This window comes from Plecotus auritus (genome assembly GCF_963455305.1).
Source record: "Plecotus auritus genome assembly, chromosome: 9".
Taxonomy (NCBI): domain Eukaryota; kingdom Metazoa; phylum Chordata; class Mammalia; order Chiroptera; family Vespertilionidae; genus Plecotus; species Plecotus auritus.
In genome coordinates this window covers 72,340,021-72,355,936 of record NC_137783.1, presented here as the reverse complement: position 1 = coordinate 72,355,936, position 15,916 = coordinate 72,340,021, and positions in this window count along the sequence as shown.

Sequence of the window (15,916 nt, the reverse complement as noted above, 5' to 3'; positions counted from 1 at the left end):
TTCCATTTTTAATTTTGGGGGGTAACTCCATATTGCTTTCCACAATGGCTGCACCAATCTGCATTCCCAGCAACAGTGCATGAGGGTTCTCTTTTCTCCACATCCTCGCCATTAAAATGTCCATACTACCAAAAGCAATCTATAGATTCAACACAATTCCTATCAAGATACCAATGGTGTATTTCACTGAACTAGAATAAATATTCTGAAAGTATATATGGAACCACAAAAGATCCCAAATAGCCACAACATTCTTGAGAAAGAGGAACAAAGTTGGAGGAATCACACCACCTGATATCAAACTATACTATAAGGCCATAGTAATCAAAACAGCATGATACTGCCATAACAACAGACATATAGATCAATAGAATTGAATAGAGAGCCTAGAAATACTTTAAACCTCTGTCTTTATATCCAATATTTGACTAAGGAGGCAAAAACACACAGTTGGGTAAAAATAGTTTATTCAATAAATGGTGTTGGGGAAATTGGACAGATACATGAAAGAAAATGAAACTAGACCACTTTCTTACACAATAGACAAGAAACTCAAAATGAATTAAAGACTTAAATGTTACATTTGAAATCATAAAAATCCTAGAAGGTGAAGGCAGTAAAATCTCAGACATTCCTTTTAGCAATATTTTTTCTGATATATCTCCTTGGGCAAGGGAAACAAAAGAAAAAATAAACAAATAGGACTACATCAAACTAAAATGTTTTTGCACAGCAAAGGAAACCATCAACAAAATGAAAAGACAACCCACTGAATGGGAGAACATATTCACCAAAACATCTGATAAGGGCTCATATCCAAAATTTAAAAGGAACTTATAAAACTTACAAAAACACCAAAAACAACCACAAACAATCCAATTAACAAATGGGCAAAAGACCTACATAGACACTTTTCCAAAGTGGACACACAGTTGGCTAAAAGACACATGAAAAGATGCTCAACATCACTAATCTTCAGAGAAATGCAAATTAAAACCACAATGAACTTTCACCTCATACCTGTCAGAATGGTGATCATCAATCAATCCACAAACAACAAGTATCCTTCTGTTTCTTAAGACAGAAGTTGACATCATGGATTTGAGATCTTCCTTTTTTCCTAAAATGGGCATTTAGTGGTATAAATTTGTCTCTAGGAACTGCTTCAGCAGTATCCCACAGATTTTGATATGTTGTGTTATTATTTTCTGTCAGTTTGAAATGTTTTTTATTTTCTCTTAATTTCTTCTTCAACTTTTTATTTAGAAGTGTGTTATTTAGTTGCCTAATTTTCAGATGTTTTCCTGGTTTTGATTTCTATGAACTTCTATTTTTGGTCACAGCACATAATTTACACAACTTGAATCCTTTTCTGTATATTTAGATTCATTGTATGGGCCTGAATATGGTCTACCTTGATAAATATTACATGTGCATTTAGAGAAAATGTGTATTTTAGTTTGCTGGATGAAATGAACTGTTTTGTAACTGATGAAAGATCAGTTAGGTAGGTGGTTGAATAGTGTTGTGCAGGTTTTCTGTGTCATCACTGGTTTTCTGCTACTCATTTTGTCAAGTATTAAGAGAGCAAAATCTCCAAAGGAAATCTCCAAGGATACCTGTGGATTTGCCTATTTCTTTTCTTAGTTCTATCCCTCTTTGCTTCATGTATTTTGAAGTTCTATTATTAGGTGCATAAATATTTAGGATTGTTATATCTTACTAGAGGCCCGGTGCACAAAAATTCAAACACTGGGGGCAGGGGATCCCTCAGCCTGGCTTGCCTGCTCTCACAGTCCGGGAGCCATCAGGGGATGTCCTACTGATGGCTTAGGCCTGCTCTCCCTCTGACAGAGGCAACTGGGCTAATCAGGGGAAGGCACCACTCCCATTACCCAGCTGTTGCTGCCACTGCCGGCAGCGGTGGCTGCGATGCCTGAGCCCTGGGCCTTGCAGCCACTGTGGCTTTGTCCGGATGGATATCCGGATGGATGTCTGGAAGATGTCCATCCTAATTAGCATATTACCCTTTTATTAGTATAGATTATTTTATGGAGGTCTTTATTTTTTATTTTTATTTTTTAATATATTTTATTAATTTTTTACAGAGAGGAAGAGAGAGGAGAGGGATAGATAGCCAGAAACATCGATGAGAGAGAAACATCGATCAGCTGCCTCCTGCACACCTCCTACTGGGGATATGCCCGCAACCAAGGTACGTGCCCTTGACCGGAATCGAACCCGGGACCTTTCAGTCCGCAGGCCGACGCTCTATCCACTGAGCCAAACCGGTTTCGGCTATGGAGGTCTTTATACATGATAATATTCTTTGTTGTAAAATCTACTTTTTCTGATACTAATATAAGCACTCCAGCTTTCTTTTAACTAGTGTTAGCATAGTATGTCTTTTTTCATTCTTTTAGTTTTTATAAAATTTACTATGCAAGCATGCTAAAACCACCAACAGTGCATGAAAACATTTAGCAAAGTAGGAATAAATGGAAACCTCTTTATGTTGATAAAATACACCTACCAAAACCTATAACAAACATCATATTTGATGAAGCTTTCCTTTTGAGAGTACAAACAAGATAAGGAAGTCCATTACTCACACTTTTAACAATTTAATATTGTACTACAGGTTCTGACTAACAAAGAAACAATCTTTCCTCCCTCAACCCCAAAAACTGATTTAAAAGAAAAAAGTGCCATCACTTACAAATGATTTAACTGTGCACATAGAATATCAAAAAAAATTTTTATAGATAAATTTTTAAAATTAGCCCTGGCTCGGTGGCTCAGTTGGAGCATTGTCCAGGACACCAAAAGTATCAGTTTCAATTCCCAGCAGGGCACTATGTTGTGAATTTGCTCTCTGGTATGGGAGCTTATGGAAGGCAACCAATTGATGTTTCTTTCTCACATTAATGTCTCTCTCTCTCTCTCTCTCTTTTAAAAAAATAAATAAAAACATATAATTGGGTAAGGATTAAAATTTTTTGAAAATATTATTATATATTTATTAAAACTCTCCTATTAATATTTAAACATTAAAAACAATTATTAGAATATTTGCAGCATCATATATCAAGATTTACTATGAGAATATAATTAAGTTGGTATTGTATTGGTCCAAGGATAATAAAACAAAGGAATGACAGAACAGCAAGCCAAACAATAGACACTCTTGATATAGTACAGAGGTGAGGCTTGCAGAGAATTAGATAAAGACAGAACTTTGAAAAATGGTTTCAAGACAACTGGGTATCCATATGGAAGAAACAAAAGTTAGATGGCTATCTCACATCATACACTAAAATCAATTTCAGATGGATTAATGATCTGATTGTAGTCAAAATTATATTGCTTTCTGAAATTTTAGTTCTAGAACAAGAGACTATGTATTGACTTTTCCTGCTCCTCCTCTCCAAATATAACTAAACTAGAGGTCCGGAGCACAAAATTCGTGCACGGGGGTGTGTGTTCCTTAGCCCAGCCTGCACCCTCTCCAATCTGGGACCCCTCAAGTGATGTCCAACTGCCTGTTTAGGCCCGATCCCAGTAAGATCAAGCCTAAACGGGCAGTCGGACATCCCTCTCACAATCCAGGACTGCTGGCTACCAACTGCTTGCCTGCCTGCCTTCCTGATTGCCCCTAACTGCTTCTGCCTGCCAGCCTGATCACCCCTAACCACTCCTCTGCCAGCCTGATTGATGCCTAACTGCTCCCCTGCCAGCCTGATTGCCCCTAACTGCCCTCCCCTGCAGGCCTGGTCACCCCTAATTGCCCTCCCCTGCAGGCCTGGTTCCCCCAACTGCTCTCCCCTGCAGGCCTGGGTCCCCTCGCAACTGCCCTTCCCTGCAGGCGCAGTTGCCCCCAACTTCCCTCCTCTGCCAGCCTGGTCACCCCTAACTGCCCTCCCCTGCTGGCCTAATCACCCACAACTGCCCTCCCCTGCTGGCCATCTTGTGGCAGCCATCTTGTGTGTTGGAGTGACGGTCAATTTGCATATTACTCTTTTATTAGATAGGATAGAGGCCTGGTGCATGGGTGGGGGCCAGCTGGTTTGCCCTGAAGGGTGTCCCGGATCAGGGTGGGGGTTCCCTTGGGGCATGGGGAGGCCTGGGAGAGGGGCCTGTGGTGGTTTGCAGGCCAGCCACGCCCCCCGGCAACCCAAGCAGAGGCCCTGGTATCTGGGATTTATTTATTTTCTATAATTGAAACTTTGTAGCCTTGAGTGGAGGCCTGGGCAGGCCAGGGTATGCAGGAAGCTTGGCTTCCTCCATTGCCAGGGAAATCTAAGCCTCCTGCTCACTCCATGGCCGCAGCCATCTTGGTTGGGTTAATTGGCATACTTGTTCCTGATTGGCTGGTGGGCGTGGCTTGTGGGTGTAGTGCAGGTACGGTCAATTTGCATATTACTCTTTTATTACATAGGATACTCAGAAATTATTAAACAGAATAATAAAAGAAGTCTGGAAGCTGAAAATGCAAAGGCAGATAGGCTAGAGATCTCAGAACTTGAGGAATGACAATGTGGTGAGCTCCCTGGGTTTTCTCTTTATCTCCAACATACCCTTCAACTGGGCACTGGAGAGGCCTACAACCCAGAACCACCATTGACAGGCATAGTGCGCACACGAGAGAGAGAGAGAGAGAGAGAGAGAGAGAGAGAGAGAGAGAGAGAGAGAGGAAAAAGGAAAGCCTTCTTTTTTTGGACAAAGGACCAGAGAGGGAAGTCCAACAGAGACCTAGTGAGGACCCTCATTCTGCTCCATAACTGGGAATTCGGCAGGGGCAGCAGTGAAGACACAGCCTCCTTCAACCTGCTCCACAACCAGGACCTTGTGGGGTCTGATCTGCTGGCAGCAGCAGCAGCAGCAGCAGGAAATCCCCAGGCCATTCAGCCTCTGTTCATAGGCCACGGTCATTCCGATAGTCTGATCCATGGGTTGCAGTGAAGTCCTAGGCTACCCAAGTCCCAGTGCACAGCTGGGACCCTGGTGGGTTATCCCATCCAGCAACGGTGGCAAGCAGTGAAGTATTGTTTGACCCTGCCTTCCACCTAGTGGTTTAGGGAGACCCAGGCCAAGGGTTTTTTTCCTGTCCTTACATTGAAGGTCTCTCAGAAACAGCAAATGGTCCAAAGAAGTGCCTTCCGCAACTGCAGGCAGTGCTAGCAGGTGCTGAAAGAACAAAGCAGGCCACAATAGCATTGCAAGGACTCAGAAAACTGAACAGTTGTTAGAACTAAAGCCAAACATGTAGGACAAAACCTACATGCTAAACTTAAAAAGAGTAACTTCCTGCTAAAATAGATTTAGATAGAATCAAGAGTCCCTTAACATAATTACCAAAATTACCATGATTTCAATAAAAAATAATCTTCCATACTAAGAACCAGGAGAACAACAACTTGAAAGAGAAAAGACAATTTATAGGTGCTAATTCTAAAATGCTGGAATTATCTGAAAAGCAACTCTCATAAAAATATTCCAATAATCAATTACAAATTCTCTTGAACAATGAAAAAGATAGTAAATCTTAGCAAATAAATAGAAGTTATAAAAAAAGGACCAAACAAATTATAGATCTAAAAAAATATAACTTACATTTTAAAACTTGTTGGATGGAATCAACAAAGTAGAAATGTAGAGATGACAGAACACAGAATCCATAAAGTTGAAAACAAATCAATAAAATTTACTTAACCTGAACAATAAAGAGAAAATAGGCTGAAAAAAAAGAGGACAATCTCAGGAATTTATATAACAAATAGCTAACATATCATTGGAATCCCAGAAGAAATGATGGTTGACACTTTCTGAATTGATGAAAGACAGAAGCCTACTGATCCACAAAGCTGAGTGAATCCAAAAATAGGATAAACAAGCAAAATACACACCAAGGAACCTCATAATTAAACTTCTGAATCTAATGGGAAAGAAAAATAATCTTATAAACAGCCAGAGAGAAATGATACATTATAAAAAATATTACCCATTTGAATGAGAGGGGATTCCACATCTGCAAACACGAGGCCAGATGGAAATGGCATAACATTTTCAGTTCTGGAAGAAAAGAAGTGGTGACACTGAATCTCATGAAACAGACAGCAGGATAGTAGGAGCTAATCATAGGGGTGAAATGAACCTTGACCTAACCCACATATCCTATGTACAAATTACACTCAAATGGATCATGGACCAAATTCTAGGAAACAAAAGGCAAAAGAGAAAATCTCTGGGTTCCCAGGGTAGGCAAAGAACTTTTAGATTTGGCCCCAAATAGTACAATCTATAAAATAAATAAAACATAAATTGGACCTCATCAAAATTAAAACCTTTGCTCTGCAAAAGACCCTATTAAGTATACAAAAGACAAGTACAGACTGGAAGAAAGTATTTGCAACCCACATGTCTAACAAAGCAGTTGTTTCTAAAATGCATAAACTATCAAAACTTAAGATTAAAAAACTCAAATAATCCATTTAGAAAATGTGCAAAAGAGATGCACATACATTTCATCAAAGAGTATATACAAGCTCATGATGGTCAACATCATTATACATCAGAGAAATGCAAATTAAAACTGCCACGAAGCAGCATTACACACCTATTAAAGTGGCCAAATTAAAAAAAGTAGTGATAACACCAAATACTGGCAAGGATGTAAAGTAACTGGTCCATATATACATATATTGCTAGTGGGAATGTGAAATGGTAGAGCCAATCTGGAAAATAGTTTGGCATTTTCCTTATAATTAAAAATGGACTTACCATAGGACCCAAAATCACACACTTAGGCATTTATCCCAAAGAACTGAAAACTCTTTTTCACACAGAAGCTTGTACAAGAATACTGAGAGCAGTTTTATTTGTAATAAGCCCAAAATATAAACGTCCCCATGTTCTTCATTAGGTGGGAGATTAAAAAGGCCGTGGTACGCTTACATCATGAGTTACTATGAGCAATGAAGAGGAGTGACTTGGTATTGCAACTTGGATGAATCTGCAGGAACTCATGCTGAGTGAAAAAAGGCCATTGTCAAAAGGATAGATGCCGCAAGATCTATTTGTATAGCATTTATGAAATAGCATAATTATAGAGATGGAGAAAAGATTAGTGGTTGCCCAGAGATAAGGGCTGAGAGGAGATAGCTATAAAGGGGTAGCATGAGGGAGTCTTGTGATGATGATACAGCCAAGTATACTGATTGTGATAAAACTGCATAGAGTGATACAAATATACACCCACACACATATATATAAGTGCATATATGTGTGTGTGCATGCAGAGTTGATGAAATCTGAATATGCTTTATAGATTATAGCATATCAATTTCCTGTTTGTGATATTTTATTCTAGTTATGCAAGATATTAACATCAGGGGAGGCTAGGGAAAGTATGTATGGGCTTCCTCATACATTTTTTAGCACCTTCTTGTGTCTCTATAATTATTTTAAAATAAAACACAAATTTTAAACTAGATTGCTTTTAGATGATAAAATAGAATATCCTCATGACATCAAGGCAGGGAACATTTTCTTAAATTAGGTACAAAAAATACTAGATATAAAGGACATTTCCTCAGTTTTCAATTTTACTCAGACTCCTTATGCCACTTATTATTTATCTTGAAATCTCATTTGGAAATTATTTTCTAGCTTGCTTCCATGGGACTTAAACTTATCTAAAATTTTCTTTTATCTCTCAGACTTTTTTATTTACTTGTTAAACAAATGCCGAGTGGCTATTATGTGGCAGGAACTCTTTTAGGTGTGGGATACAGCATGAACAAGACAGATTTTCCAAGTAGATAAGCTCCCTATCTTGATAGGGCTTATAGTTTAGTACCAGTTGGTGGGTGAGAAGACAAAAAAAATGTATAAGTAAATAAGTAAAGTATGTCAGTTGGTGATAGCATTGTGGAAAAAATAAATTTAGAAAAGGGGGTACAAGGATGTTGGGAGAGATAAAGTGCGCAGGTGTAGCTGGCAGGCTTAGCAGGGCCCTCCTGGAGGAGTCTTCTGAGCAAAGAATTGAAGGAGGTGAAGAATGTGCTATGAGGCTATCTGGGGGGACAGTGCTCAGAAAAGAAGGATGAGCAAGAGAAAGACTCCAAGGAGGGTGTATGCTTTGCCTGCTCAAGAACAGGTAAGGGAGCCAATGTGTCTTGGGTAGAGTGAAGGAAAGAGTAATAGGAGATGACGTGAGGTGCTAATGAGCCCAGATTCCCATGATAGAGCCTTGTGGGCCATTGTAAGAACCCTCCTTTTATTATCATTACTGGCCTCAGAGAGTGGCCCTGGTCAACAAGGCTTTATAAGCTCGCTAGGTGCGTCTGATGTTCTGCTTTAAATGACATTAAGACCATCTGCGTGCTTTGAGCAAGGAGTGACACAACCTGATTTACCTTCTGGCTTCTGTGTTGAAATTCTTTGTGGGAGGAGCAAGGGTGACCACAGGGAGACCAGCTAGAAGACCATGATCCATAAAGACTTGGTCTGCAGTCCTAGCTGTGGAGATGGAAAGGGGTACACTGCCAAAGGCTCCTCTATCCATGTGAAGGATTTTCTCTAGAGCTTGAAGACATGGTTGCACATGGAACTTCCACAGAGAAGATGCTCAGATTCACATACTCACACTTTGCAGAGAACTATTGCCTATATTCAACTCCAGGATATTTTGTAAGGAAATATGACCATAGTTTCACTTAGAGAAACTAGTCAGGGTACTTCAGTATCTGCAGAATATACATATACTAATATATTCCAAAGAAGTTTAACATTTCCATGGACAGGACTTGGTTGTCCCATCAATTCCCATAGGACCCATCAATTCCCCTACTCCAGGAAGCAGACTGCTGTGACTCCAAAGCTCATTTTAATAAAACCAGTGGCCGGGTGCATGAGATTCATGCATGGGGCGGGGGGGTGTCCCTCAGGCCAGCCTGCACCCTTTCTAATCTGGGACTCCTCAGGGGATGTCCGACTGCTGGTTTAGGCAGTCAAACATTCCTCTCACAATCCGGGACCATTGGCTCCTAACCGCTCACCTGCCTGCCTGCTTGATCGCCCCTAACCACTCTGCCTGCTGGCCTGATCACCCCCAACTGCCCCGCCCTGCTGGCCTGATTGCCCCCAACTGCCCTCCCCTCCTGGCCTGATTGCCCCTAACCTAGCCTCTGCCTCAGCCCTGCCACCATGGCCTTGTCTGAAGGTGTCCTGGAAGGCCTCCTGGTCTAATTAGCATATTACCCTTTTATTAGTATAGATGTTGTATGTGTATTATCCCAAGGACTGAAACCCAGGCTAGGATGACAAATCTGTCATTTTGCAATAGTGAGGCATGCTTTCCCAGGTGTGGCTGGGCTGGTTTTCATGGAACCACTACAGCCAATGCACTTGCAAGCATCTGGTGGCTCAGTTATAAATGTTGGCTTTGATAGGTGACAAGAATAAAATGAATGTTTATAAGAATTATATGCATCTCTGAATATTTATTTATTTGATCTTTTGAAATTAATCTTAGAGTTTCTACAACATGTAAGGCTAAACACATGTCACTTATTTTGAACTTAATACAGTGCATGGAAATGTTTATAAGAATTAGAGGCACTTCAGAGTCTGTCACGGGACAGACTATTGACACAATCTGCTATGCCTTCTGAAATCTTCATGTAGTCATGAACAACTATATGCTGCTCTTTTAAGAGTTCAATCGCTGAAATCATTGTTGTGTCTGAGAAGAATGAGATTGTTAATTGTGTTTACAATAAAATATAGGAATAAATGAACAAAGTACATTAATATTTTATTATAACTGTTAGGATTTGCTAGAACAGCATTCATTACACTGGGTACAAGCAGTAGATTTTATCTCATGCCAAATCCTATTGACTGTTAATGAGCTATGTGAAAAGAATGTTAAGGCTCAGTCTGGTTGCAGCAAGAAAGGGGGTCACATTTGGTACAAAGTGTCTGCATTGGTGTGGGTGATGGGGGCGGGGGCTCTGGAGCCACATACTGTCTAACTTTCCACGGAAGCAAAGAGAATCAGCTCTAGTAAGATAAATTCAAAAATTCCCAAGCACATGTCTCTTTTGGCTCTCACTCTGAGCATGCTCATCTTTCTCTGCTTTGCGTTGTTCTCATGACCCACTGCTCACCCAGATGCCGTTCTATCATGTATAAAATTCTTGACCTGGCTTTTAGGATCCTTATGATCTGTCTCCACACCTCCTTTGCATATTATATTCCATAGTCTTCTATGCAAACTCTTCATTTCAGTTAGTCTGGCTTCCTTGTTGTCTCACACAGAAACATTGAAAATTTGTCTCTGAGCATTTGCTTACTATGACCATATCAGCCCAGAAGGCCTGCCCTCTTCCTCTTGTCTGTTCAGTTTCTATCCATCTTCTAAGATGTGGTACCAGCCCTTTATAGACTACGAAATCTTTTGTGATTACCCTGACTCCTCTCTCCTGACACTCCAATTCTTAGCTTTCTAAGAAATCTGAGGTTAGCTGCGGCAGACAGAACCATGCTATCCTTCTTAAAGAAGAAGAGATGAAATATAAGGATTGGGTGCTGTTGGAAAGTCTTGAGGAGCACACTCCAGGCTGAGCTTCTAGAAAGGCTCACTAACACCACAGAAATCATTTACTTGGGTAGCTGCTCCCTGGACCCAACCAAAAAGGTGAGGAATCAGGGAAAAAACACTAGAACATTTGGTTTTAGGGACATAATATTTCAGGCAAAGTCCAGGAATCAGGGTTTTACCATCACCACAACTCTTATCTTAAGAGCCATATCAATCCTGCTAGATCTAGACCAAGAGCACACCGGGTAGGTGGGGGGTGGAGATGGGGGAGCAGCTGGTATGGCTCAGTGGTTTAACAATGACTCATGAACCAAGAGGTCATTGGTTTGATTCCTGGTCAGGGCACATCCAGGGGATGTGGGCTCAATCCCCAGTGGGGGGAGGGAGAAGGAGTGCAGGAGGCAGCTGATCAATGATGTTTCTCTCTCATCCATGTTTCTTTTTATCCCTCTTCCTTCCACCCTCCTTAAAATCAGTAAAAGCATTTAAAAAAAAAAAAAAAAAAGAGCACACTGTCGGGGGAAGGATGTGCTATGCTCAACATCTTCAAGACTCTAGTGACTGGATCTGGATCATGCTGCACAAAAACCACATCTCCTGGTCATGGTTGCCAGCAGAAGACAACAGACACCCGAAAGCAGGCCCCACCTCTGCTCTCTAGATCTTGCCTGAGTAGACATGACTGCCTGAATCTCAGTCTCAAAATCCAGGTGACAGAGCCTGGGAAATGTAGTTTTTAGCTTTCTACCATCTATAATTCATTCCAGAAAGAGGGTGGAATGAATATGTGCACCTATCTGCCATGTCTGTCATATCCATATTTTAAAGTTGCTATATTTTAAAGTTGCAAATCAACTTCTGTCATATACCTGTTTAAAACCATTCAGAGTTTTGGAATAGCCTACAACATGAAGCCCTAACTCTGTAGTGTGGTATATAAGGCTGTCTGCTGGGCCAAGAGGGCATAGACAGTGCAAATATAAAATAGGGCTTCTTATGGAGGAATGACTTTTCTAGCTTCAGGACACTAGGGTTCCCTCCTCTGTTACTTCACAAAGTGATTGCAAACATGACTTTCTGATATCACACTTTTTGAGATATGAGTCCTCTGATGCCCTCCCTCACATTTATCCCTTCATATTCTCCTATTGTCCCTGTCCTGCCCAATTTGGGTTGTACTCCTAGAGTTTTCCTCAGGGTAATTAATACTTTGCCTTGAAATCGAGCTTTAGTTGGTTAGTTCCATGAAGTTTTAGGGTCCCTGCTGGGTCTGTACCATCTGCTATTACCACACTCACCAACATTGCACAGTCAATGTTGTACATATTGCACTGTCTCCCTGTATTCATTTCCAGGTTGGACCCTGCAGAATCCCTTCCCATTTTTGTTCTAGGGCCTCCACAATCCTAGTGAATACCTCTTGGCATTGTAGGATCCTCATATTCTCGGGACCATTAGAGCCCAGTTGCCCTCCCTTCTTCCTCTGGCACAGATGCTGATGTCACCTGGACATTACACGTGTGGGTGGCTTGTGCCTACATATTTGGAGTTCATCAGGACTCCATGGTTTCTGTTTGAATTGTAGATGTCTTACATGTTCTTTGGTTTTGATATCCTAGGTGCCTGGTCTACTTTTTCCAATAAAGGAATTAAGGAAAAAATAAAAACTATCCCATTACTGTCACAATCTTCTTTTTATAAATAACAAATAAAGGAATAGAAAATTACCCATGACTCTGAATTCACTGCAGTCTTTTTTTTTTTTTTTTTTTTTTTTTTAAGAATCTTTGTGAAGCCCTAACCGGTTTGGCTCAGTGGATAGAGCGTCGGCCTGCGGACTCAAGGGTCCCGGGTTCAATTCCGGTCAAGGGCATGTACCTGGGTTGCAGGCACATCCCCAGTGGGAGGTGTGCAGGAGGCAGCTGATCGATGTTTCTCTCTCATCGATGTTTCTGACTATCTATCCTCTCCCTTTCCTCTCTGTAAGAAATCAATAAAATATATTTAAAAAAAAAAAAAAAAGAATCTTTGTGAAGTCTGATGTCATGGAAAATAGTGGGCTTACAGGGATGCCTCCAACAACTGGCCAGCACCCTCACGTTGGCATTTTTTGTTGGTTTCTCTTTCTACCCAACGGTTCACTTAGTTGGGCCAAACACAGCCGCTCTTTGACCACAAGTGCTTCAGGTGGCATTATTACAGACAAAGGCCATTGTTATCAATGTTGTTAATGAATTCTAACTATCTTTCATTTTCTCATCACTCACTCAAGAGTTAAGGTCTGGGATGGGAAAGGTTAGGTGCAATGGATTAGCCAAGTCTAGGATTGTTCCTGTGATTAGTTGTTAGATATTGGAAAGAGGAGAGGGGGGTGGAAGACAAGTTTTGATGGCAGTCCATCCATTTGGTTGATGAAAATCCACTTGCTCTTTCTTAAAACTTAACACTTACCAAAAACATGAAAGAAGAAGAAAAATAATAATAAAAAAAAATGCAACTATCTTTCATACAACTGAAAAAAACTCACCAATGGGAGACAGCCAAAGTGCTTTTAGTTCTTGCTCCACAGTCATGTACAGGATTTCCTGTGAAGTTTTAGTGTTAGGCAGTCTATATTGTGCAGTGCAATACCACCAGTGTACATTATACCAAATCACGAAAGAAAAAGAAAGAGGAATTTATTACACCACAAGGAAAGAAATACCGATAAAGGCTATATCATTTTTCTATAGCTGGTTATGACACTGTAGTTAATTTTTATCACTTCCTCTCTATTACCCATTTACTCTTTCCTTTGACTCCAGTTAGCAGCTCAGCTAACTGGAATTCATTCCTGGGACAGGTGGTACATATGACCCATGACTTCATTTCTGAGGGAACTAAGCTGTTGATGATCCTGCCAGTAGAGACTTCCATGAACTTTTACCCACTAATATGTGTCCCAGGAGAGCCCTGAATTTATTCCTTTCTCATCCCTACCTCCCTTTGCAGCAGCATTCTTATTTCATCTCCATATTGAAGGTTAACCATCCCTTCCAACACTACAAAAACATTCTTTTCTGCACTTGGAGCATGAAAAGCCCAAAATGTAGGAGGCAATTATAACTTCCGATTTGGTGGAATAAGTTTTGTGTTTCCTTGTGGAAACATACCTCCATTGAGAGGTAATATAGCATATTGGTTTGAGGGCATGGGCACGGAACATAAACCGCCTATTCAGATTCCGGCTCCATCTCTTACCACTTTTTTTGCACTCAGTTTTCTAATGTGCAAAATGTGGACAATATATTATTTACTCTGAGAGTTGTTGTGATGACTAAATGAGTGATTCCAACTACATCATATAGAGCAGTGCCAGGCACTCGGGTGTTTGTTACATATTAGCTATTATCCCTGAGCACTAAATAAGCAGAGCACAGTTATGAGGGTAGGAAACAAAGAGCAATGAAGGTGATTACTAGAAATAACTGTGATTCCCAGTCGAGGACGTGGACCTAGGTTGTGGGTTCTATTTGCAGCCCCAGTTGGGGTACGGACAGGAGGCAACCAGCCAATGTGTTTCTCTCACATCAGTGTTTCTCTCTCTCTCTCTCCCTCTGCCCCCTCCTCCCTTCCACTATCTAAAAAAATAAATGGAAAAATATTCATGGGTGAGGATTAACAACAACAACAAAAAGCATACAATTTATTGGTACAAAGTACTCTAATCTCCCAAGATCTTCCCAAAACTGCACTGATTTTTACAAAGGCCCATATCCTTGTTCTATAAGGGCATCTATTTCTGGGTACGGGCATTGGCACGGCCAATGAACCCCATGGGTATTAACCCATTGTCTTAATTCTTTTGTGTAAAAATATTAATAATTATATTGTTATTTGAATCATTTGATAAAAATAATGTAGTGTGGATTGTCATAATAATATATAAGGCATGATTTAGACCAGACATGATATGTGACGAAATCATTTTGAGAAGGAAAGAAAGTCCTAAGTAACTTTCTCTTCCAAGGGGTGGGTAAATCATGGCCCTTCATAATGGAAAGGTTCCTTGCAATCAGCCTGCCAACAGGTGGCCAGCTGGTCACTTTGAAATATGATACCACATGAGGGGCTAGGATTGTGGGTTGTTGCTCCTACAAATTGATGAAGGAAAGCCCTTATTCTTAGTTTTCATTCCTGTCACCTCTTGGTTAATGGGCCTGGTGCTCCGTGTGTGAAATGGCACTGTATATTGTTCACTTATTCAGAGCATGACTGCACTCTAAAGAACAGCGTCCTAACACCAACCTCACTTTGTTCGTGAGAACACTCAATAATGTGCCAGTTTTCTATTGCTGCCATAAATACTTACCACGAATTTGGTGTCTTTAAAACAACACAAATTTATAATCTCAGAGTTCTGCGGGTCGGAAGTCTGGCATGGGTCTCGCGTGGCTAACGTCAAACTGCCAGCAGGGCTGCATTCTTTCTCGAGGCTCCCGATAATCTCCTGCCTTGCTGCTTCTAAGTGTTGACAGAATTCAGTTCCTTGAGGGGCAGGACTGAGGTTTCCCCTTGCTGGCTGGTTGTCAGCTGAAAGCCATTGTCAGCATTTAGAAGTCCCTGTATTTCTTAGCTTGTGGCCCGGTTTATCCTCCTTCCAAGCCAGCCATCGTGGGTTAAGTCCCTTTCACTTTGAATTGCTCCTTATTCTCTGGTTACCTGACTCAGACTCTTATTCCAGAAAAGGCGTTCACTTTAGGGCCTCATGTGATGAGACTGGGTCTACCAGCATAACGCAGGACACTCACCCCATCTCAAGATCCCGTCTGAATCACACCTGCAGAGTTCCTTTTGCTAAGTGACAACATATTCCTGGGTTCCCGGGACTGAGGCACAGACCTCTCCGGAGGACCATTTTCCATACCACAAGCAAACACTGCAATGGTTGGAGAAGAAAGCTGACTAATACTATATGATTCTCTGAGTGGGAAACTTCGATGATTATTCTCAGGAGACACAATATCATCACACCAATCCTCAAATTTTGTTCTGTCCAATTCCCTAACTATTCAGCAACTACCTAGGTCCTTAGCTCAGTCCATCAGTCTTTCTAGGCAAAGCAGAATAAGAGATGTGCTGGTGAAAGGAAAGTTCAGACATTTCTGAGAAAGTCATAAAGGTGTATGCTTGTCCCATCAAGTGAAGGAAAATTGCTTCATGTGTCCTCCATTTGTTGGAAATTGAGGAGAAAAAAAGCATTTGTCAGATTAATGACTCCATACTCAATATCAAGGGCTGTCCTGATTTGTTCTAATAGGAAGACCATGA